The sequence below is a fragment of the Athene cunicularia genome, assembly GCF_003259725.1.
Source record: "Athene cunicularia isolate RWA chromosome 14 unlocalized genomic scaffold, athCun1 chr14_part1, whole genome shotgun sequence".
NCBI lineage: Eukaryota > Metazoa > Chordata > Aves > Strigiformes > Strigidae > Athene > Athene cunicularia.
Genome location: NW_020799118.1, coordinates 3,150,557 through 3,174,068, shown reverse-complemented (window position 1 = coordinate 3,174,068; position 23,512 = coordinate 3,150,557). Strand labels below are relative to the sequence as shown.

Here is a 23,512-nt window from a genome sequence, read left to right as displayed (position 1 = left end):
AGCAGATTTGTGTCCACAGTGCCTGTGCTCAGATCTTCAAGACTGGTGTGCTGGAGAAGCAAAACCTGCTTGACAACCAGTAGATTTCTTTGCTTGCCATCAAAGGCCATTGTAAAAGGGTTTTGGGCAAATAATGGCAGCACATAAGGAGCCTGGTGGGTTCTAGTCCCAATCTTGGTCCTGTGCCCTGGCTGGAACAAAGACCCTGTTTGCATGGGTCTTTTGTTCACTGGTGATCCAGTTCTAGTAAGCAGGCAAAGCTGCTCTCACTCCTGTCCCTTCTGTACGGCAGAGATATGTTAATGCAGTCAGTGCATGCATCCACCCTACTCTTGATTTACACACCTCTGAAATATCCTTAACATCGAGAGGAAATAAAAAAACAGGTGTCATGGAAGGTCCAGCTTGACAGCTGAAAGACACCCCATTTATTCTCTTGCACAAAGGTATTAACTACAAAAGGTCTGTTGAGTTTGATTTGCAGAGTCTTTTACAGTCCAGGACCTGGAGCAGTAGGTTAATGAGAGATGCTGGGAAGGAAATACCATGTAAGAACCATCTGCAAGGCATAGAGAAGTTTTATTACAGCTACTAAGCCTAGAAAACACATAACGTCCTAGATTACAAGGTATAATTAATGTGATCAACTACTTACATTTTTTTTCATATCAATTCCATGCACAGAAAAACATTTTGTACTTTCTGGTAAAGATTTCCAAATGACTCTCCAAAGAAAAGGATTTGTTCTTTTTTTTTAAAAAAATTTTTTATTTTTTTGGTCTGTTGCCTTAGGGTTGGTTGCCTCTCACAATATTAGAGAAAGGAAAGAATTGGCTGCTTTTCTGGGTATTGTAAGTACAAGTACACATTCAGAAATGATCCGCACTAGGAGACTTGCAATTTTAATTTACTTTTCACCATTGGTGTGAATCTACCTCAAGAATTTTCTGTAAAGAGCTGTGTACCTCATATGAGTCCCTATTTGTATCTTGGTCCACAGAAAGGGATATAATTCTTCCCCAAGCACCCTTTGATTCCTTTGGAAATACAAGTCGAAGTGTTATTTCTTCAGCAGGAGAGTGGGCTCTGGGTAACTGCACTGACAATGGCTCATTATAGTGATGGAGTTCAGGGACACCTTCCTAGTGGAGGGGATGGGTGACCTCCTGGGGGCTGGACACCCTTTGCATGCTGGCCATCCTCAGGACATGCCTGCATTTACTGACCCAAGTGTCTTCCAGCTCTCCAAATGGGATGGCATGTCTCCATGCAGATCCTTTTCATATATGTGACTTCAAACAGGCGCCAATGCCATCACCACACCTCAGCTCTTAGCTGTTGTCTGGCTGCTGCCACACTTCTTAGCCCATGTGTTGAGATCCTTGCATAAATGTTCCTCATGAATTACAAGAGGTAATAACAGATGTGAGTCTTACAGAAATAAAGCTAATACTGAGGCTTATGGCTTTCTTTTCAGTATGCTTTTGGATTTAAATTTTATGGCGCAGAAATCCCAGAGAGGGGAAAACACTATTCCTGCTCACAAACATGATGTGTTTGTCTCAGCCTGCTGTTTCCAGCTGCAGGTCTCTGCAGCTGAGGTGGGACTCCAGCAGCTGCAGAACCTGCGGACACAAATACCACGAGCTGTGCTGAACTGAACAGCGAGAAGATGGCCATATATATTTAGCGTGGAAGCTTTGGATTCATGGTAAGTCAGGTCTCTTATTATTGTTTCATCATAATTTTTGAGCTTCATATTTAATTCAGGTCAAATCTAAACTACTAAACAGAACTGTTATGCAGCACACATATCAGACAAATGAAGTGTGGGTTTAGCTTAGCTCTGACCTAGTTACTTCATGCAATGTTTTCTAAAAGGAAAAATTAAAATCTCTTATCTGAACAAGAAACTAGTCTTTGTTCCCCTGACTGCTGAAACATTTTGCATACATTTGGTTTCAAAGACTGATGAAATTTACCATTCTAAATCTTTCACAGGTATCAGAAAGCCTTGTCTTTGCGGGTAACCCAACCCAACAGTGCATTGGAGAGAAGAATGTCTGCTATCAGAGGTGTGCAGAGCAATCCTGACACTTCAGATGGCAGAAAGACAGGACTAGAGTTGGTAGATATTAATAAAACATTTAAAATAGCTAGTTTTTTAAAGAGTAATTCTATTTTTGTCAGTGTTTTTAAAAACAATAGAGAAGCTGTTGGCAGGAAAGAAGAGGCAAACCAAAGAATGAAATGCCAAGATGTTTGAAGGACTCACAAATTCAGATGTGCTTTTTCTAAACTTTCTGAAATAAATACATATTTCCTACCATCTATATCTCTTCTTTCATTTATTTATATATATATATATATATATATATAAATTGTGAGTCTGAGTGAGAAAGAAAAAAAAGGTTGTTAGAATTTCTTTAATTGTTAATTTAAATTTCAATTTACATCCTTTTTAAAAAATAGATTCATTCTGAATTTGAAAAATCCATGAAATAGCTATGGGAATTTTTCAAGTTTGTAATCAAACATATTTTTTAGTAATTAATTTTCATTATGTTTGATTTTAGAAAGCCTGCCAGGTTCTGATTATTATGATTACAATGTGAAAAGTGAATGTAAAATGAAAGTGATGAAAACCAAATTGGAACATTCTGTATTCAACCCCCCTCCTGAGCTATTGAGAAAATTGTTTAATTAAAACCCTGATTTTAGAGAAATAGCTGGGTTTTTTTGTTATGAAAAGTTTTTGACAAATTGTCAAATAGCTGTATTAATAAGTGCTATGAGGCAGTTACAAGGTAGCGAGGCACTGCTTGTTACTGCCTTGGCAGGGAAAATGCTAATACCCTAATGGATTGATTTAAGACGTGCCATGTAATTTGTAACACTTCAAGGATGTCCAGCGAGTGCATTTACCGGGAATATAAATGGGAGCCGGAATGAAGTGCTGAGCTGGGTGGAGGGGATGAGGATTGAGCCATTCCCATTAGGTGAGTTACTGGGATTCTGCACTCATCGCAGAACTCTCTGTTGCTTTTCAGGACACCAGTGTGTAACAGTGCAATTTAATATTTTCCAAAGTTTCCATTCCATGCCTTCTGCTTGGTGAGGCTCTTTCCCATCTTCTTTTTTTTTTTTTCCTTTTCTTGCCATTTTCCTCCATTCCTCTTTTATATTACCTGCTTCTTTCTGACACTCTGGAAAACACAATCCTTGTTGCTCCAGTGTATCAAGCACTGAAAACTGAAACCACACCATGGTTCATCTCTTTTATCTATTATTTAGAAAGGCAGGCTTTTGAAAGCAATGAGCATTGTTAGACATAAAGACTGCTGGATACCTCATCAGACAGCACACTTCAGACATGTACCAGCTCAGGAATACTATGGTGGCAGGATAGCTATTGCACAAGTCAAAGAGAGAAAAAGCAGGTTGTTCAAAGTGTAAAGCCCATGAAATCTGTCCTGGGTCTGTGCTCTGTGGCCCATAGTAACTTCTGTTTGTGTGAGGGACTCATCGCTTTTTCTTTAAAAACAGAAAGGAGAAAGAAACAAAACACTTTCTTAAAGAAAATACATCATTACTTGAGTCATAACTACAACTAGTGCAAGGTTATTTCTATGGTACAACTTTATCCAGATTTACCTGCTTCCTAAAACTTTAAGGGGACAGTCAATAAAGAGCTCATGAGCAATTGCTGCTTCTTCTAGTTTAGACTGAGACTGGCACTTATAAAGCTGTGATCTGAGGAGGAAGGTCAGAGCCCTACCTCATGTGGTACACCATGGTTCCTCGTCTCCTCTTACTCCCAGGAGTACCAAAATGTGACTGCGGCCGCCTCCTTATGCCTAACCATCACTTGCTGTCATGGATGATAACAGCTCTTGGAGAGAAGTTCTTCAAAACTTCGCCCTTTTCTGAGCTTTCTTCATCATGTACAGAGCTGTAAAAACCCGTCCCAACCAACAGCAACCAGACATGAGCAAAGCATTGCTTGTGAGTGTTTCATTATTTAAAAAGTTGAAAAACTGTCTAACTCCTCACCTTAGCAAGGTGTTCTTAGACTGCTGACATTATTCCTTCTCATTTTGAACAAGGCAGAACTCCACAGAGAATATACAATTTCCCAAGTGGTCTCTTCAAATCTAGTTTTATTCGAATGCTAAATTTGAGTAGAAGCCAAGTTGTCGTAATTACTTTTCCTTGGCTCCCTCCTCATACTTCCTTCTGTAAGTCGGAGGCATGTCCAACTTGGATATGAAGGGGAAAAAAAGAATAAGAGCAGACTGAGAGCCTACTTCATTGCAATTCTGCTTTGGCTTCTAGCATTTGTGGCTAATACTTAGAAATTAGTCAAGTTGGATTTTTACACTTCATGTGTGATTATTCTGGGCATAATTCTATTGTCACTCATGCAAAGCTAAATACCGAAACTAATGGGGTTATATGAAAATAAAACTGATGTAAATGAGAAGAGAATCAGCCCCCCTACGGATACGAGATCAGATTACTACCACACTTTTATTTACACTAAAACTCCTTTATACCACTCAGAGTTTCAAAAGTGGTTTAAAATTGGTGGAACAGTGATATCCACTCATTTTAAGATGCTTTTATCTCCCAGAACAGTAGTAAAGGCTTTAGTGTGAGTGTGAATAAACTTCCTTGTCAACAGACACAAACTGTTGTAAGGCAAGTGGGAAGACGTCGCAGCTCTAAGCACTGCCACAACCCTCCCTGGTGCTGGGTGCATCGCGTCTGACTCCACTGCTCCCTTCCTGCCCTGGAGCCAGCACCTGCACCACGGGCTGAGCACTTCTCAACATGATGTCAAACATCAGTTGTTTAGCTTCTTGCCACCACCTCCCAGTGCTGATCTTGCTGTTGGCTTCTGTAGGAATTGCTGTCTGAGGGATGCTTAGTTGGGTCATCTCCTTCCAGCCTTGCACAAGTAGAGAGGTGCAGAATTGTCTCCGGGAAGGTTAATTCAGGTAGATCACATTTCTAATCTGGTTTTGCTAAGAGGTGCATAGCGGGAGGCAGAATTTTTCCATCCCATGCTGGAAAGCCTCCAATTAATGAATAACTGATATTGGAGTGTGTCCAACTGGTACTGGATGAAATGACAGTGAAACATCTTCCCTCTTCTCGAGTGGGGAGTGGTGTGTTGTGCGAGTCTGTATCTGTCTTGCATCGTTCACTGCAAGGCAGGAGGGAGGGATATCACGTGACTGGACTGAATCTAAGGCACAGAATCAAGGTACCAAGACAGATTTGCTGAATTCATCAGATGAAGACATCCTTCAGCTGTTGGCCAACAGGATTTGCTGTGTGTCCAGGTCTGCTTAGAGCCAGCAGAGAGTAAAAGCAGAGCAGGGAAGAGACTCTTGTTGGAGCACCGAGAGTCTCAGGTGGAACATGCAGCTGCTCCAAAGTTGTTCTTGTGGTTCTTGGTAAGAAACTATATAGTCAGATTTATTTTAAAATCTCCCAAATCCTTCTTTGCTTTGATTCTGTGTATAAAACTACATAACTCTTGGATAATGTGCACTGCTATGTTGAATCTTGAAATTTAGTGGTAAAATGAAATGTCAGATAAGGAAATTGTAAATCCTGCGGTCTTAAAAGTGTCTGAATGAAAAGCTGAAACAGCTCCTCATCTTCCTAAGGAGCAGCCAGGTTAGATGATAGTAATGGTCTTTCCCAAACAGATGATGACTCTGACTCTGACGTTTTGTATGCAGTGTACTGGGACCCCACCCCTGACCTGAATGCAAGATAAGGGGAATGAAATGGTTTAAGATGCTTTCTCTCACCTTAAGGAGCCTTTCTAACCCCCAGATATCACTGGGATAAATAACTAAGGTGAACGTGTCATGGGCTGGCAAATAAGGCTGCAGCTCTGATGTATTTGTAAGGGCTGTGTCTGTATTACTTCAGTAAAGCATCTAATAAACACTGTCATTTTAAGGACTGCACATCAAAATTGCTTAAGTACGAGATGGGCACCAAAAAAAAATCAAAACTGGATAAACACATGTGACACTGTAAATGCTTGAAGCGTAATTATCTGTAGTAGTTTAACAAACTCTTTACACAGTATTTAGAAAAAGCAGCTTGTTTACACACCAAGTTCAGCATTAAGAGCTATGCTGTAATTTGTTCTTTGAAAACGCGGTACTGCATGCCTCTGATTTTATAATCTGTTGACTCAAATCACAGACTGTCAAGTACATTTGAAGATTATCCATGTTTGCATGTCAGATTATGTTTTTTAGGAACACAGTTTATATTTATTCTTAACTCCGCTGATGATTTTCTCAGATTTCTGCCATATGCTATGCATCACAGGTGAGTATTTTGCTGTCTTAAAATTGGACAGCTCTGTATCCAGTTTAATAGTTCTGTCATCTCAGCACTGCCATTAGCACTGAATTACAAGAGTCGATATTTAAGTACCAGATTATGGCATCAAATATTTGTTAAAATACAGATAACAAGGGCAGACATTTTAAGAAGACTCAATAATACTTTAAAAACATCAGTCAGTCAACAAAGGCATAAAGACTGATTTAGTGACTAATTAAACAAAGTTTGCTGGATGTTTATGTCTACCTAGCTAAACTGCAGTTTTATGCATCTATCTCACTGTGGGCTTTATGCATAATTCACAAAAAAAAAAAAAAAAAAAAAGGTGTATAGACAATATATTTAATGAACAGTTTTAATGGTTTGAAGATTAAAAACAGAGGAAGATTTGTAAACCTATATTCAGAAAGGATGCAGATATGTTCTGGTGCATACATTAAACACTAGCTGGTTCGCCAATGCAGTTTATGCAAAATAGAGGTAATATATAGTACTGTGCAATGTTAATATTGATCAGCTCTTTTGAAACCACCTTCCTGTTCTGCTGAAGGTAAGCACCTGCCTAAGGTTCAGAGACCCAGAAAAAATAAGCGGGTGGTTAGATAAATACTATGAAAAATACAGCTTTTTAAACTCTAAAGCCAAATAAATACATACTGCTAAATGATAACAGTGATTTAGTTTCACCGTTTTCCTGTTGTAATATCACCAGCCCATCAAAGCGGTGAAATTTAAATCCCCTTTAAAACGGGGATTATTTATGTGCCTGAAATGACACACTTTATTGGATTAGAACCACAATTCCAAATATGAACCCTATTTGAACAATAACTGCAAGTTCCTTCTTACTGGCAAAGCAGCCTTGTTTCTTCGTTGGTTTGCTTCCAACATTTTTTCCCTCCCTCCTCTTTATAAACATTTCTCTTTTAACATATCTCCAGTACTTGAACCAGGAGTAATCCAAAAAACAGAGAAGAGTTTCAGTCAGCAGGTGGGAATTTATGTTCCTTTATCCTTATAAACACTGCAACCCATAACCAAGCATCAGAAGTCATCGTTCAGTCTGTTTACTTTCACACTCTGATTTTTAACCTGTTATGAACATTTAACTCATGTGAGTGAACATTTTTTCATGGAAGCGGTTCTTCTCTCTGACGCATTAAAGTTGTTAACTTTTCTTTATCTTTGCTTGGGAAGATTTATCTGCCCATTGCTCACAGGCTGCTGGGCAATGTCCAGCCTCTTCATCCATGGGAATGTTGTGCTGATTAGAAAACTTGCAACACCTTGCACATGATCTTTGTCTAATCAACTTCAACAAGGCTCTCCCCTAACATTGCCAATGACATCTAAATATTCACTGTTCAGGTTTTCAGGTCATACTCATCATTGCAGCCTGCTTTATGCAGATCATATCTATCCCAATATAACATGGAAATGGAGAAGGGGAGAAGCAGGAGCAAGAAAGTAAAGATCAGTGTGCAGCATTACTGCAGTCTCCTTTCTTCTGGGCAGATTTGGTAGGTGAGTGATGAGGTTATTAACTGCAAAATTCAATCCGGAGCCAACTGACATTTCATGTGAGTCAGAGCTAGATCTGGCAGCACGGTGGGGCAATATATTTGCAATTAGCAAATATTTTAATGTGCACTGACATGTCCTTCAATCAGATGCTCTCCCAGCCTTTCCTGTTTACTTTTCTGTGAAGGTTTGTTCTTGTGAGAAGGTTTTTCTGAGCAGATTTCTCTATTGGCAGGAAGGTGATGGAATAGCAGCTTCTGTCTGTGTTCAGATCTCAAGGACACAGGTACTGACAGACATTGCACCTCCCAAGTAAGCCCTCCTCTCCTCTAAAGCATCCCGTATCCAGGCTAGCACAAGGATCAGCACTGCGTGACCGGGACAGCCCAACCTTTGCGGCAGCTGAATTTCTTTTGAGGAATTTCTTTTGAGGAAGATGTGAGTGAGAATCTGAATCTCTTCAACCATTTCTCTGCTGCACTGTTGGTATACCATTTTTTCAGAGCATTCAGAGAAGTAAAAATAATTGTGAATCAAATCCACTTCTGCATAGTTCACAGAGAATAATAAATCTGTGTGCTAAATATAATAAATATAATAAAATAACTTGTACCTAAGTGAAAATAATAAACTTGCAATCTTGAATTAAATAATATCCTAGTTCCTATAAACTGTGTGATTGAGAAAAAAAAAAAAAATCTTTCGGTTTCTGAGCTCCTCTAGTCCCATACTGCAAGGATTAGTCCCAAGAAGGTATGTAGCAGTGGATTGTCTTTCCTGGACGTGGCTCCCATGGAGGCTTCCAGGTCCTGGCCAAAGCAGTAGGGCTTTTCCTTGGGGGAAGAGCGGCTCTGGAATATTTTGCACTGGCCATTTTTATGATGCCACCTAATGCAGTTGTGCAGGGGGAAACTGTTCAAGCTCACATGTTTTGATTTCACTGTTTTTCCTCGCTATGACTCTTTTTCTTTCCAGTTCATTTTTCTGTTTGGCTTGTTAAGCTGCTGCTTTTCCTGTACCAGGACAGGCTGCACACTTTATTGATTAAGCTGCCTGGTTTTCTCTTTCAGTGACATCCTTCAGCTGAATGTGTATCTGTTTTGCTGAATCAGCTGTGTATTGAAACGCTTGAGGGTTCAACTATTCTGTCTGAGCTGCATATTTGGATTAATCTTCATGTGCTTTTTTTGCTTGTTCAGCTGGCTACTACCTTAGCCAAGTAATTCTGGAGGGTGGAGGGTTTGCACTGCCAATTTCATTTCTGACTTGGAAATGTATTCTATAAAAAGAGTTCTAGCCATTCATGGCTGCAACTGTATATTGTTGGAGTTAAATGCCTTTTAAAAGGAAAAAAAAAAATATTTGTAACATTTGCAACCTACTATCAGGAATACTGGGAGGGTTCCCAGCCTGGAAGCTAAACATAAGTAATTGGGAGCACAATCTGAAGCCCAGTGTGTGTGTGTTTGTGTGTGTGTGTGTGTAGAGGTTCAGTTTAAAGAGAGATTTAAGATCTGTTCATTCACTGTCTTTAGCATCTGTGAAAGCTGGAAAGCCAAGTACACGGCCTAGCAAAGGGAGCACGGGTGCAGATTCAATTGCATTTCAGGCAAGCGGTATATTGCTATGGCAGTAGCTTCCCTCAGAATTGAAGCCGAGGTCACAGGTAACTCTGTATATTTGTTTATTTTCACTGGAGAGAGATCCCAGACTTTAAGGGATGCTTTGCAACGCAGACCCAGAAATGCTAACCGCCCCAAATCCTAATTAATTCTAGTCACAAACCCCATGGTTTTTCTCTAGCCACTTCCTGCTCTTGGCATCGAGCTCCTGTTTTGAGACCTTCCAGATGCAGCTGCAGATGCCTCTTCCTCAAGACAAATTAGCACATCTCTTGGGAGGGAACAGACTACAAGTAACGCACAAAATAAATGATAGTATGGACCCTGGGGAGAAGAGTGAGCTCCATTGCCAGCAAAGATATGATACTGCAGCTCAGTGCTGGTCTTAAAGGAGTGTCCTTCCACCTTCCTCATCCTCTTCTCTTTAGACATCAGCCAATGCCTGAAGTCACCTGAAACAGCTGTGGCTTCCTCAAGTCTTTGATGCAGTTGATGTTCCACATACCCTCTGGGGGCGGCCAGGGGTGTCTTTATGGAGCATAGCTACAGGGAACTGCTCACGGGCACCTTAAGCTGGATATAAAATACCATATGAACAGATTTAACGTCTCTATTCCTAAAACTGCTTTAATGTCTACCTTGTCTCCAGTTGCTCATCATGTAGAATCATCTAGAAAGTTCTTGAAGTCACAGGAATAGGTGAAGAGCTGCCTGACTAGAACTACAGTCAAGTGTAGAGCTGCCAAAGGAGAGCAGCCACCAGCCAGGCTTCTTGGCTGGAAATGCCTCTCCTCCTCCTCTGGCTTCACAGCTACCTGCAGCTGGAGGGGCCCCGGCGTGCCTGGGCTGGGCAGCGCGCAGAGGGTACGTGTGGCAAACCCGCCTGCGGACGGGGCCTCTGGTAACGGGCTGCATCTGCTCTGTGAGATGAGCCTGGCTGCCCGCATCTGGGTTGTCCCAGCAGTGCTCCCTCATGGCAGGACCAGGAGCTCACAAGAGTATTTTTAACTTGTCTAATAAACCTTTTCCACTTTCTTGAGTGGGGAGACGTTAAAAACTTGCAGGAGCTTTCTCACTGACACAGTGAAATAACCCCCAGTGCATCTGCTTCCTCTTAAGTCAGGACAAAAGGTTTGTGTAACTTGTGCCCCTGGGTACTCATGCATCATGGCTACCAGGTGTTGTTCATGTATTTCAGTTCTTTTCAACTTTATGCTTTTTGTTTGTTTGTTTGTTTGTTTTTGTTGGGTTTTTTTTTTTTTTTTTTTCTGAACAAAGTTTGGGTCTGTATGTGCAACAAGAACTCTCTAAAAACTTTCCTTATCCCCTTACTCTTTCTGATTATCACTTACCGTTATGGTATTGGTTTTCAGCAAATCATTTACTTGTGGTATTTTGAAAATGGACATGATAAGAGAGAAACGTTGTTAGCAAATCTCATGCTTTCTCCATAACACTAAGCAAGATTGTTAGCTGTAAAAAACTCCTGGGAGGTTCCCACACAACACTTTTTGGAGACTCCTCCTACAGTGCTAAACAGACTGGTGCAGACTGAGGACTGCAATGGCAATTCAGTGGAATTTATTTCAGTGTCTACACCCGCCTCTTCTGTTCAAACAGTTGCAAGTCTGTGAAATCATTACTAGAAATTCTGTGACCGTTTCATCTAGGCTCTGCAGAAGGCTGTCATTTAATAGGGAAATTAAATGAAACTCAAAACAATGCAAAAAAAAAAAAAATCAACTTTTTGAGAAAATGGCAAAATTGAAGTGAGGTCTGGCAAGAGCCAGACATCCAATTCTGGTGAGCAGAATATGTAATAAATGACTCATGTTTATGGTGTCCCTGCTTCAGGACCCAACTCTCAAGGCCCACACCATCAAAGGGAAGATGCTCTGCAGTTCTGTACCATTATATCCCTTTCAAAAATGTGGCATCTTTTGTACATGAATTTATGTTTTATGCCATTTCAATACTTCCACATTTTACAAACATCCTCCCCCAATGCCTGGGGCAGACCTGGTGCCGGAGCAAGCTCTCAGTGCTGAGAACATAAAGGCTGCAGAGGGAGAAACAGGGTTTGGCTATGCTGATGCTGGACGTGTCCCCAGAAGTGATTTTTGCCTTTTGTGAGCAGCCCGTGGAGATTAGAGCAGCGTGAACTGCCACAATCAGCCCTCCAGAGACCTTTGCTCCCTTGAGCTGAGCTGTAACCAGCATCTGGCCCCACTATGACCTTGGTCTGCTGAAATGACATTGGAGCGAGGGACTTTTTAATTTTTTTTTCTCTATTTCTTTCTTTACTCCCCCACTTTTTCAGTGTGTTTATTACTGCTGTGGATTAGAGAGTCTCTGCTGTAAAGGAAAGGGGGCTCAAATGGCATCAGTGTTATCAATTCATCTGTAAGCAGTTCTGTAAGTGATGCCTTTCAGTAAGCTGGCCTGGAGCTAAGCAACTCTGCCATCATCAGGCACAGTTCAGCAACACAAAATATGGAGAGACATTGCAGCCACTCTGCAAGTCCTTGTAGAACTGCTGAAAGGCTGCAGCGATTCCTCACTGCAGGCACTGGGCCAGAGAGATACTGTAAGAATTTGTAGCTATCATAGAAAGTTGCCCTGTGAGAAATTTCCTACTGAGTGCTGGAATTTTTTAGATCAAAACCAGGGGGGAAAAAAAAAAAAAAGTCTGAAGGGAAAGGCTATTATTACAGTTCATGAGCTGATAGTTTATCTGAAGCCAAAAGAGATAAAGAAAAGCGTTAGAGCAAAACCACCTTAGGAAGTTTGAGCTGGCCTTGGCAAATACTTTTAAATATTTACAGGACACTTCCGCAGATCACCTACAGCTTATTGCTACAGTTCTTCTAGGGCAGGAATTAAAGCACAGGTTGGATCATCAAGGTCACTGAGCACATATCATTTTATTCCTCAGGACAAGCCAGCTAGCTGGGGAAAAAGGTAAAACTAAACCAAATCTGTACATAAAGCTTGAGTTGAACACAAAGTAATCCTTTAGACCTTGATAAATTCTCTTCTCTTAGGAGAGGTGCCCTCCCTTCAAAAGTCCTCTTGTCTGTACTCGCCATCCCACCCCAAAAGTGTGTTGAAGAGGTACGGCTGTCCTGTGCAGCAGCTTCCCCAGGACACGGAGGTGTAGCAGCACAGAGGCTCACAGCCAGCACGTACAGTCTGAAGGGGCTCTGCAGCTATAAAAATTTATGTAAAGAAAGATAAAAATCAGCTAACTAACAGGGAAGTTTGTGTTTTTCACATATTTAATAGGTTTTTTCATAGCTCATTTCTATAGAGAAACCAGGGCTCCAGTGAACGGGGTATTATGTAGGTATAAAACCTCACTGCCTTTCCACAGGGCACCCTGCTACCTGTGCACGCTCTGGTTTGAGGGGTTACAAATGGCAAAGGCTTGAGCCACAGGACTGTCAGCACAAGACACAAGAGCTGTTTCCCGTGTGCTGTAGCTGTTCCCGGAGCCCGTGTGGGCACACAGATCAGAGTGATGCTTAAGTCTTGCTATTATGGAGGCCAAATGCCTGAACAGCCAAGGGGTGTAAGGGACAAAACAGCACTGGGGGGAGGAAGGCAAATTACCCATCCCATGCACTGCCTGCACGCTGTGGTGGGGTTTTGCACAGCTGAGGTCTGAGCCCCCCCAGCATGGTGAGATGGCACAAGAACAAAAGCATGGTTGTGAGGAGCAGAGGAAGGCCTCCCTCCCCCCAGCTGTGCTGCCCAGGCCCTCCGCCTGCCCCAGCGTGTGATGAGCTCTGGGGTGACCTTGTTTTGTTGTTTGGCTCAAACCTTGAGGGCAGCGCAGCAAGCCCCTGCCATTGGGCTGGTCGCTTGTCAAGCAGCAGAGTTCACCTCCACAGTGGACTCAGTGTGAACTCCTGGGTTTTGCTGTTCATTCCCTCTCCTGTGCCCCCCTCCTGGAAACACCTCACTTGAGATGTGACTGTTCAACAACACTAGAATAAAGATATAAGAATAAACGTCACCAGAAACATCCCTGACCACCATCAGTTTTCCTTCTGCAAGCAGGTGGACTGAAGATGGAGCTTTTGCAAATTGTGTGGGATTAGAGAGAAGGATTTACGATTTAGCCTGATCATAACAAACACAAAGACAAGAAGATGAGAAAAATATAGTGATTCTCCTAAATAGTCACCTTATACTAGGTATCTAACAGCTGAATGCCTGAGGTGGGTGAGCTGGGTCCTCTCCCAAAGCTTGCTTGCGTGCAGGCAGCCCGCAGCTGCTGCTGCTGGAGGTGTTGCTGATGCTTCTCGCAGTACTTCACACATAGGTGGTGGCAGTGCAAGATATGCAAATAGGAGTGCAAGGCATCTATACATAATTCGGGATCAGATTTTCATTCCTAGTTCAGCAGCTGGATATTATTCTGAGGATGGCTTTTGTTCTTATAGAGGAATAAGTGCCTCAGTGTCATGATGGTTTTTGCAGCTGTGTGTTTGTTCTAGAACCCACCACTTTGGCCCAATATGGAAGACGTGGCCCAATTTCTCCCCTCTCATTAACATACCTCTGATCTGAAATGGCTCCCACACCTACATATTTCACTGTTGATCGCATGGTTATCATTAGCCAAGATCTGCCTCTTGTTTGTGTCCAAAAATTGGAAACCTTAATCAGCCCAAGCTCTGCTTTTTGCTCTGTCTATGGACTTCTTTCAAGGTATGTGGCAGCTAATGAAGTGAGGCAAGCCTATTTTCAGGATATCAAAACTGTTAAATAGGGGTTAGCACCTCTGTTTCAGGATTTTCTATCAGAAAAAGGTTGAAATCTGCTCCTTTGGAAAAATAATTCCCAACTGACCCAGAGCAAGACAGTAAATTCAACTAACAAAATGAGAAGGACCAGGCCTGCAACCTGACTAGTATACACAATTTCTTTTCCTCTACAAGCTTAAACATACAAAACATATAAAGCTGGAAAATGGTCCCTGTTTCACCTCTAAATCCTTCCTTCAGGTGTCTTCAGCCCTTTGGAGCCCACCTGACAATCCGAGGAGACGTTTGGTGGCAGATGCTTGCTAGGACTGCCCAAGAACAAGGAGAAAGTGGTGAGTTTCTAAACAATTTTTATCACGTAAACACATCATCACAGAGCTGGCAAGAAAAACCTGGGAAGTGTCCCAAATGGAAATGAGTTTATTTGCTACTGACATTAATCCTTCATGAAGTATGTATGATAATTAATGTTAATCCACAAAGAAATTCTTAGAAAATTATCTGTTACATCTCCAGAGTGAAAAGGTCTCAGTTGTGGCGCTGAATACCAACAGTATCCTGTTTGGTTTACCAGCGATCATCAAGTTTTACAGCAAAGGTCAAAATAAATTTTGAGTTTGTAAGCTGTGAGAAAGAAATGTATAAACACTTTAATTTATTGCCCTGTCACTGTTAATTCATTTGGTATTCACTGTGATAGCGTTGTTGTTAATGAAAGTATTTGGTAATAATGTGGATGTCATATATATTTATGCTCTAATTTCTTTCAGTGGTTCAGCAGGCAAAGCAAGTTAGAAGATTTGACATTTTAAATTTTTATAAATTTAAGAGGGAAAAGAAATCATATTTTATTTTACAGAAGTACTTAACAAATATATATCACATTTAGCTACCCCAAATGGGGACCCATCCTATTACAGAAGAATTAATACTGAACACAAGATGACAGGTGTCTGGTATCGACTGAACCAAGGGGAAAGCTTCTCATGTCTTTCAGAGGCAACAGATCAGACTCTGTTCAAAATAGATCAAAATAGATCAGCTGATGTTTGTTAAAAATAGCTAATAAATACATCTAAAGCAATCATGTCTGTATATTTTGTGTATGAACAACAGTTGAATTATAGATAGGGAAAAAAATGTTCTTCGATATCTGTTTCAAATACTGAATAAATAAGAAGAGGAACTGACAAAGAAACCATAACCTTTGCACAGTGGAGAAATTTGTGCCCATATGGAGCCTTAGCTTCGAAAAAATCTCCTAAATGTAAGTTTAGTTTGATTTTTTGCACAGTCGGGTGTTACATATACATTTCGCTGAGTCTTCGCATTAAGGTGATTTTTCCACACATTTTAAAACTAAATGGGAATACTTTGTAATCTTTTCATACATATTTTTAGCCTGTGCTCTGCAGATCATGCAATGGTGTGTCAAAACCTGGAGGTTTTGAGTAAAAATCAGCAGAACCGTTGCCACTGGTTTCAAGGCTCCATGACCGGGATTATAAACAATTCATTACTTTTGTAACCTAGTGATAACCAATTTCATAATAAAAATACAGATCAAAAGCAAATACCTGCCTTGCTCCGAAATACCAACTTGGAGCCGGAGGCCCCAGACTCTTGGGTTCGTGAAAACATGTGACACAGCGTTATCAGGCAGCTGCTGGTAGTTCATGCATTGCATCCTAAATGACTGCCTGGAAAATGTTTATATACCATCACGATCGTCCTTGTTTTATTATTATGCAATAACGCATTATTCCTCTTAAAGAGTAAATGCGGATCCGTTCTATCGATGTGAATTCACTTATCTTTTGACGATAAACATCTTGTTCCATTAATGCTTTGAGTCCAGTTCAACAGAACTGAGCAAGAGGAGGAAAATAAATGACTACAAATACACTTTAGAAACCTCTACTCCGACCTCAACCACCTTGCCTATAAATCATGGTCTGGCAGTTTCAAAACCTGGGCCAGTATTGCATAGACGGGCTAACGCAAGCACGTGTACCTGCCATCTCCAAGGCTCCCCGGACGCCAGGGAGCCCAGGCTTGCCTGGCGACAGGAGGATGGACAGTTGTTCTCTCCACAGCCCTCGCAGGCCTCTTTTCCACAGATGCCTGTTTTGTTGTGTTTTTTTTTGTTTTTTTTTTTTTTTTTCCTGTAATCGCTTCATTACAGCTTTTGTGTATTGATTAGATTTGGAAAGTGCTGCAGTGGAAAAAGGGGACTCTGGTAGAATTTGTACCGGTCTGAGAGCTGGTGTTGCCAAGGGATGTGCTACCCTCTTGCACCTGTGGAAGTGGGACTAGGTTCAAAAACACCCCCACATTTTTGAAGGGAGAGGGAGGGACAGAAAGCCTAATTTATTTATTTTTTTTGACACTTTCAGTGTTTTCTTCTGAAAAGATCACTAGCTTACCATGCAGTAATGTGTTCCATAGATTAATTTGATGCTTTGATTAGGAAAACTTAAATGATTCCTTGAAGGCTTTTACAATTTGTTGCCTCTTAATTAAGACAGAAAAGTAGCTAAATGCCTGAGCAGTGGATATATTATGAAATAATTTACTATTTTATACTTTCCCAGTTTATATTTGTAACTTGGTGTCATACCAAATCTAATACATTCCTTTCGTGATGCTCTGAATGTCTTTGGAGCCTTTAGTAAGTGTTAGATATACAAATAGAAACTGTAATATTTACAACATACTTATTTAGAAGCTTATGAAATGTCAGGCTCGTATTTAGTGCAGACGTGACTCATTGTGAAGGAGTCTTCTGTCTTCCTTTGTTACTACATGAAGAATTCATTTTGGCATCTCCCTTTAGGGTTGGTTTCTTTTAAGACATGATTGCATTAATAATATCATCTCATGGTGTAACTGATGGAATCCTTTTCACATTGGAGAAGACTTAGAGCCCAATCTAATTTGCTACTGACCCATAATCAGCAAAGCCATGGAGTAAAATATATTATTTTCTTTTCTGTATTGGTATATTAATTTTTATATTTCATACTCCTGAGGTAATTAAATGCCACTAAATGAGGAAATACTTCATGCAAATGTAATTTCAACACCAAAGATTGCATCTGTTTCCAGGGAATGGTGTTGCTTGACTAAAAAGCTGATTTCATTTTTTTTAAAAGTAAATACATGTTGAGGCCAAAATTGTTGTTTTATTGTTATTGCTTTGCTCGGATGCAGAAACTGGTTTGCAGCTGGAGAATAAAAGGACACCTTGATTTTTGCAGGTGTGTATACTGTATTTTCTGCATGGTTCAGCTTGCTGGTTCCTTATATCTATTTGCTTTAGGATTAGCAAGGTATCAAACATGTTCAGGTCCTAAAAGATTGTTATCGGTGATATTCTTTGAAGTGCTGAAAAAAAGTGAGCTCAGCTTCGGCTTTATAACTGTTTACCACAGCTAAGAAAAACACAGACACACGTGGCATGGCGTCAACAAATATTATCTAAGAAGAGGATCATTTCTCCCGAGTGATTTTCTGAAGGAAAGCTACTGTTGTTTCCAATCAGTGAACATTACTGGTGGATGGCAGCTAGCTCTGCATGGGAATTTGATGTACATTAATGACTTGATGGCTCCTGAAGGTACAAAGGGATTTGGCTGTGCGTTACATTGACAACTGCACAAATATTGTCCAGGTCGTTACCACACAGTGGCAGGAGAAGAGGACTATCAGGGGCTGCTTCCTCACTAAACAACCAGCCAAGGTCATAGGAAACGTGGGTGCAATCCTCCTCCTGTGAGAACTGAGACATGCACCCTTTCCTATCCACACCATAAAAATAATTAACTTTACGCGAAAACTTCATGCATTTAGTTCTTTTTTTTTTTTTTTTTTCCTTGGTTTGCTGATACCAGAAACTTCTCTACTAGATGAAACATAAAGCTTGCAGAGGACAGCAGCACATTTTGGATAGCAGAGCCATCATTTTTTCAGCTCTGCAGTCAAACATCCTGCTGAGGTTTCGGGGGTAGGTAGGTGTCATGTTTGCCTCCATGGAAAACCTGGTTCTAGTGTTAATTCTTAAACATTCCTTTAAACCTGAAACTTCACAAGATTCTTTGCATTTCTTCAGTCTGCTGATTTGAGTTTTCCCTTTTTAGTGATACATATGCCCAGAACTTTATGAAGCTTGTTAAATTTCCGAGCTAGGTGACTCTCTGTGATAATGAGCTCTACAGCATAATTACACAACAAGAAAAATAATCTTTTGGTCACTTATGATTTTTCTGGTCATTTTAATCATATTTAATATTGCATAATGAGTCACCTAAAACACAAGACTCTGGTCATACCCCACCTAGATGGAAGATCCCTCTTCAACTGGAAACTTCAGCAGATGTTTCTGAGGACCTGCCAGCACTGAAAAGGGAGAGGATATAGGAAGATAAAGGACTAGACTATATTTAGAAGCAAGGAGCACCTTGGAGAAGAGCCCCAGGGTGGTCCTGAGGCAGGACAGACCCTCAAGGGGTACCACCTCACCCTGCTCACCGAGGAGCAGACTCCTCTCCCAAGTAAACCCTTGAGGTAAGCAGAAAGTGAGGGCTCTGACAGCCACCCATACTCGAACCCCTGCACAAGACTGTTCAGAAACAAGAAAAGTCACCTATGAATGTTAAGCTTAAAAAAAGCAGCAGCACTGATGAGTATTTTTGGCATGAACTGAAGAATCCTTTTGTTCCAGCTACAGCCCACATGCTGATTCAGCTCAGCAGCTCTCCTCTTCTGTTCTTTTCCTTTCCCTGGGCTTTCTTAACCACCACTTCTAGGTTGCTGTTTTCTTCCAGCCTGCTTCAATTATGTTTTGTAATGACGGTTCGTAAAAATATTGGCACATACTCTCAACTGGTGGCAATACTCTGTAGGAGCATGCTATCAGTCAGGATATGACTGTGCTCTTTTTTTTTTTTCCATGTTTTTGCTATATTTATTTGATCTTGTCTACAATAAAGTCTTTTGATACTTTTGAAGTGATAGAAAGGCATCATACAGTAAATGGTAATCAGGCTTTTCAATATGAAATGGTTTGAATAAATTTGCTTTGTAGAATCTATCCAGAGCTAAATTCTGCTCTAATTTACCACCAAGCCACTGCCCAGATGTCTCAGCATTAACCGGTGAGGTTGTCCTGGGAGAGAGGAGGTGGTGTCACCCCTGCACGCTGTGCCTGTGTGTCATTTGCTGACTTGGGCTCCAGACAAACGTCAATTATAAGTAGAAATGGATCCTGCCTGAGTTCTATTCCTTTCCTGCTTGACACTCTTTATTTACTAAATGGTATCTGAAACTATATATTTTTCATACTGAATATACCAGCATTTCAAATAAAGCCAGCATCACAACTCGCTGCACACTGAGGTTTCTAATATGTTGAGTGGCTATTTATAGCTAGAGAAATTAAAAAAAAAAACAAACAAACAAAAAACAAACCAACAGATTTTTGAAAAATGTAAGGGCTCGGATAAAGATAATAGTCTGTACGTGCTGTAGAAAAGAAGAATGGAAATACTTAAGAAGAGCCAGATCTTGACCAGAATTTAAATATCCTCCCAAATGCTCAAAATTTCACTGCAACAATCATGTTTTCATTCTCAGGAGTAATTTGTTTGACCAAAGGGGAAATAGCATCTAATTAACAAGTGATGAAACACTGAAGTGATGAGGTAAGCGCTTTTCCCAGTGCAGGTTGCTCACTGTCCAGCAGAGCTTATGTTTCCCCTATGGAGATGTCCTCAACAGCTGTGTTCAACAGCATTCACAGAAAATAAGGTTTGTTCATACAGTTTATCCAGGCTGTATTTTCAAGTGACATCCAACATGCCAGAAAGTGCCGATTTACCTAACCTGGGCTGGAGACACGAGAGAGATGTTTCCTTCCTGGCAGGTGGCATCAGCCAGGGACATTCACTGCGTTTCAAGCCCCAAGTGCCAACAACGTAATGTGTTTATTTGATTTCATCATGCAAACCCGAAATCATCTTATAGAAATCTTCAGGCAGAGCAGGCTGACCTTTTTATTTTCACCTTTTTTTTTTGGCCCTACACCTGACAAATTATTTCTAAGTTACCCAGAATGGAAATTTTCTTCCTCTGTCTTCAGATATATGAAGTTCATTTATGGGTATTTTTAGTTTAGGTAACAAAAAGTGTGTACCACCACTGTAAGTAGAGCTGTGATGGTTTTATATCCTGTATTATAATTTTTCATACAGCATGCTTTGTATGATGAATAATGAGCTCTGTTCTGTGTCTCACAAGGCTTGCCTCCATATACTTTCAGCCCAAACCATTGTTGGCAGAGCATTTCCACTGAATCCTCCTCTCATCCTTTCACTCAAAAATCCTACAAAACCCCCTGACAATTCATACACACATTTCATTACCAGTGGCCATGCAACTGCATGTTGTCTCTTCTATAAGAAGATAAGTGCTAAGTAATTTCATGATCATCACCTCCAAAACCTTAAGGGATGCTGGCAGAAAGTTAAAATAAAAAGGAATAAAATGCTAAAACCTCAAATGAAAAGTCAGTAAGTTAGACTGGGAATGTTTCAGTAAAGGTGGACAGCAAGTTGCTGTGGAGGTACTGGAGATCCACTGGCCAAGTCATGAGCTCAGCTGCAGCTGCCTGAAAACCTTGGCTGTCCTAAAGTACATTTGCCAGTGAATTTCCACTGTGAATTTCCACCAATACCCATGGTGGTGTTCATGTAGCCCCACTTTGGCTGGCTGGGCTGAAGGGCTGGTCTCCAGGGGCTTCCCAGAGAGCCCCTGAGGAGAGGTGAGGAAACAAACACACCAGTCCCAATCTCAGGGGTGCGCCTTCTGAGGGGGCTTGTCTTTTCTAATTAAATATATCAGACCCCGAAGGACACTTCCCCGTAAACTAGATGAATCCCATAAAGTCAAAGCTGAGAACATTTGGTAGCTTTGTGCTAATGCTCAGGGTTTTTTTGTTATTCTTATTTTCTAGAAAAAAAGGGGTTTTTTTTTCTTCTGAAAAAAATGTTGTAAGGAACTTGAAATTCAGATTTCAACAAGCTGTGTTTCTTATCTGATGTCCTTTCACAACACTCCTGTGCCGTTGTCAGGGATGTATAACCACATCTTGAGATTCTGTTGATTCTGTGTAACTATATTAAAATATTAGAAATTACCTTGACACGCTGATGATTGTCTTTTCCACTTTAAAAGCTGGAGAAAGGGTAAAATGAACATTGGACTATTTTCTCCTTCTATTGTTTATAATAGTGACTGACCTTTCTTTGGAATGAGAGATCTAAAAATGGCATTCATTGCTGGTGACAGGATGGTGTTTGAGATGCAGGCTCTAACCCAATCAGTTACTCAGACGTAGGAGTAAGCTATTTCTATTGAACAGTGAGATGGATTAAATGCAGAGTGGCAATAAAGAGAGAGAGTAATGCAGAAGCATCACCGTTGTTTCTTGAATGTAATTTTAAGTAAATGACCTTAAACTGCTCACACGCTTGAAAATAAATCTCTGTTCTGCTTGGGTAGTGTTTCCACAGTGATTGTTATTTGCAAGCAAATATGAATGAGATAGATCCTGAATTTTCGTTTCTTTTTTTTCTATTTTCTGTCACGCTAGCAATTCTTAAAAAAAAAAAAAAAAAGTCAAAAGTTACAATAGACTTTTTCAAGAAGGAGGTATAAATAACCTGCCATGAAGCAGTGGTGGGCACGTCGACGCTGCCAGGCCTGGAGGAGGCAGTGGCGTAGGAGCTGCAGGATGCCCAGGCTGGCTGCTCCCCAGGCAGCACATTCCCCTTCCCTGGGTCATGGCCACACAAGCAGGTGTGACACACGGTGTGGGCATGGCCACAAGCTGTGTTTGTTCCCTTACTTGGGCTGCTGTAATGACTGTACCTAGCAGGGACCCCAAAACTGCATCAAACCTATGATTTTCACACCCTATTTACCCTTTTTTTCTCCTTAATTCTTCTTTTCACTGCTCTTGTGTCTTCTTTATTCCATCTCAATTTCCCTCCAAACGACCCCAAATTATATTTTCCCCATTACTCCCTGTCGTGCTACACCCATACCCAAATGTGGTCTTTCCAACACTTCCCCAGGGAACCTCAGCCTGATGTAGCACCACTGCAGTGCTCAGCTCGGTGCTGTGCCCTTGCAAGGTCACACAGCCCAAGAGGTGCCCAGTGTTCCCCTCAGCTGTCTGTTCATTTCTCACATAGCTCCCCCCTAAACCACCTCTGAAGTCCAAACATCCCTCACAGCTCTATCTGGACGGTTCATTGCTCCTCACGCTTATCTTTTGGGTCGGGTGATTCATCCCACTGCATGCCGTGGTTTCCCAGGTCCTGCCCAGCCAACCAAGCCGGGCCAGACCATGGCCCACATCCTGCCCACCACCCCAGAATATGCTTTTTCAGGAAACAATTGGGAGGGACAAAGATTCTGCTAAGATAGGGAGTAGAAAAGAAGTGTGGCTGAGTGATGGTGTTCAAATGGTGCACAGTTTCACCTGGCCCAGAGCAGAAGACCAGGTGGTGCCTCCAACTATAACCTGCATCCTCGAGGTGGAAGGAGATGACAAAAAAATCCCAATGTTGTGTGAGCCGAGATGGCAGAAAGGGGCACTGCTACAAACTTACAAGGAGGTAATTTATTTTTCTTACCTATGTGACAGTTCTTACCCATCCAGAAAGTGGAGAGCGGAGAAAGGCCAGACCGTGGGGACATCACAGTGCCCTGCCCTCAGCCCACTTTTGGAGGTTCAAGAGCATCAGCTACTGCCCAAGGGCCCGGGGTGTCTGGTGCCTGCCCCTGGCAGAGTGCTTGTGTGGCATTCAGAAGAGCTTTGCCAGGACTAGGGTTTAGAGGTCCATCAGACAGCAACGGTTCCAGACAGGCCCGTCAAAAAGATCCTCTGAATGCGTTCTCTTCAGAATTTGTGGTTTTAGGTAAAACTATGAAAAAATATAATCTGTGGAAAAATTTATTAGATATACATACAGAAGCAGGGCAGTGAAGATGGTTTGATGAATCTGGGGACTCCAATTTCTTCCCTGAAAAAAAAAAAGAGCTGGGAACAGAACTGTACTAGCTGCCCAGGTGAGGAAGTATTCAGTGAATACTTTGAGTAGAAATAATAGGCAATTCAAACTTTTGAATGTCTAAGTCAGTCTTCCATTTATG

General features: G+C 41.2%; 1 long non-coding RNA gene across 1 annotated transcript; it reads left to right on the top strand.

The window, feature by feature from the left end:
* Window positions 1–1,609: 1,609 nt before the first annotated feature.
* On the top strand, window positions 1,610–19,948 carry LOC113485850. Its single transcript, XR_003399484.1, has 6 exons — window positions 1,610–1,711; window positions 2,002–2,075; window positions 7,747–7,902; window positions 14,534–14,625; window positions 18,634–18,859; window positions 19,928–19,948. It is a non-coding gene; the product is annotated as an uncharacterized LOC113485850 (long non-coding RNA).
* The last annotated feature ends 3,564 nt before the right edge of the window (window positions 19,949–23,512 follow it).